The sequence below is a fragment of the Colobus angolensis genome, unplaced genomic scaffold (genome assembly GCF_000951035.1).
Source record: "Colobus angolensis palliatus isolate OR3802 unplaced genomic scaffold, Cang.pa_1.0 Scaffold424, whole genome shotgun sequence".
Taxonomy (NCBI): domain Eukaryota; kingdom Metazoa; phylum Chordata; class Mammalia; order Primates; family Cercopithecidae; genus Colobus; species Colobus angolensis.
The window spans coordinates 582077-584569 of record NW_012117644.1 but is presented as its reverse complement, the minus strand read 5'-3'; positions in this window follow the sequence as shown (position 1 = coordinate 584569).

Sequence of the window (2493 nt, the reverse complement as noted above, 5' to 3'; positions counted from 1 at the left end):
AAACAAACAAACAAACAAACAAAAAAACTTGAAGTCTATCTTGGCTCAGACAGACAGGCTGAGATTTTAGGCTAGGCCCCACCCTTCTCTGTGTCTCAGACTCTTCCACTGGAAAACAGAGGTTGAACTAGATGATACCTTTGAGGTCTGATCTTCTATGATACACTCTTCACAATAATAATTAAGGTTTATGCATATAGCATGTTGTTCATAGTTCTTTAATACCATTTAGGTCATCATGCTTTGTGCTCTAGTAAATTGCATCTGTGCCTAATATCTGTCTTCCCCACTGACTATAAGTCCTTTGAGGTTGCGTCTGATTCATTTCTGTGTCGACCCACTGGGCCTGACAGAGGCAGGCCTGAGCACACATTTGCCTTCACTAAACATCCATAGAGTTAAATTGCTTTAATAAAGCACTAATATGTGTAGAACGATCAGACTCCAGGTAACTTGGAAACACTTTTGTGGCACAGGTATAGGAAGGGCCAGAGGAAAGGGAAGCAGATGGACAGGTGGAGCTGTCTGTAAAGGCTTCTTGAAGGACGAGAAATGCTGACTTGAAGAGGGTAGGAAGAGGGCATAATCCCAAATGGGCTGTTTCTTTTTTCTACTCTCTCACTAGCTTTCCCTGAATAGGTGAGTTCTTGGTAGGTGGTGTGCATGTATGCTTACAAGCAGCTGAGGGACAAGGACATTGAACCTGGACATTTAGAAGTGAGATAACATGAAAGCACTTGGTGGGGTAGAATAGAGATCACAGACAGGTTTTGGAGACAGATTAGGATGGTTGTAACACAGTATGGCCTTTGATTAGTCACATGAGATCTCCCATATGCATAAATATTCAATGCATTTTTATTGAAAATCTTCTTGGTGCCAGACATAGTGTTACATGCCAATGATGAAGTAGAGAAAGCTGCCCTGATATAACTGGCAAGGGAGATAGACCTTAAACAGGTAATCATACAAAAGTACAGCATGCTGCTGGGCATGGTGGTGGTTGTCTCCAGTTCTAGTTACTCAGGGGGATAAGGCCAGAAGATTGCTTGAGCCCAAGAATTTCAGATCAGGCCGGGCAACATAGCAAGATCCTTTCTCCAGAAAAAAAAGTACAGAGTGCTGTAAGAGCATATAACAGAGCCAACTTCTCAGTCTTAGTTTCTTTTTTTTTTTTTTTGAGTCAGAGTCTCGCTCTGTTGCCCAGGCTGGAGTGCAGTGACTGGATCTTGGCTCACTGCAAGCTCCGCCTCCCGGGTTTACGCCATTCTCCCGCCTCAGCCTCCCCAGTAGCTGGGACTACAGGCACCCACCACCATGCCCAGCTAGTTTTTTGTATTTTTTTTAGTAGAGACAGGGTTTCACCATGTTAGCCAGGATGGTCTCGATCTCCTGACCTCGTGATCCGCCCGTCTCAGCCTCCCAAAGTGCTGGGATTACAGGCTTGAGCCACCGCGCCCGGTGTCTCAGTCTTAGTTTCATTTTAAAATGGGAATGCTTGGGTGTGGTTGCTCATGCCTGTATTCCTAACACTTTGAGAGGCCAAAGTGGGACGATCACTTGATCCCAGGAATTTGTGACCAGCCTAGGCAATCATAGCAAACCTCATCTCCACACACACACAAAAATTAGCTGGGCATAGTGGCACATGCCTGTAGTCCCAGTTACTTGCTAGGCTGAGGTGGGAGGATCACTTGAGCCTAAGTGTTTGAGGTTGCAGAGAGCTATGATCGGACACTGTACTCCAGTCTGAGTGACAGAGTGAGATCCTGTCTCTAAAAACCAACAAATAAAAAACAATAAAATGGGACTGGCAAGTGCTGCGTGACATTGTGAGGATTAAATGACATAATGCATGTGGAGCCCTCGTAAATTGCCCAAGGGTACAGCAAATAAACAGTTAATTTCTCTACACTCCCTTGATGTTTTCAGGTGTCCCCCACCTTGGTTAATTCTTCCCTCTCAATGTCAAAGTGCTGAAGCTGACTAGTTTCCCTGAAAGAGAGAGGAGGGGACAGAGAGTGAGAGGAGAAAGGACCTGAACTGATCTCACCAGTGCCCTGAGGATTCCAAAGGGATCTTCCCAGCCTATTCCTCACTGAACTCCAGCTCCTGGAGCTCATCAGTGATCCACAGGGGTCTTGGCTTAGCTCCAGTCCCAGCCCCTTTAGGTTACCCTTAAATCTGAATTCTGTTTTGCCTCTGCTGTGGCTCTAAGGCACTCAGGCTTCTTGGGGCTCCTCTTGATCCTTTGGTCTTCCCTCTCTCAGCTGGCCTCGGGAGTAGAACATAGTTTCCTCTTCATTACTCCTTTTTTTTTTTTTTTTTTGAGACAGAGTCACCCGGGCTGGAGTGCAGTGGCACGATCTCTGCTCGCTGCAACTTCCGCCTCCTGGGTTCAAGCAATTCCCCTGCCTCAGCCTCCTGAGTAGCTGGAATTACAGGCATATACCACCATGCCCAACTAACTTTTTCTATTTTTAGTAGAGACGG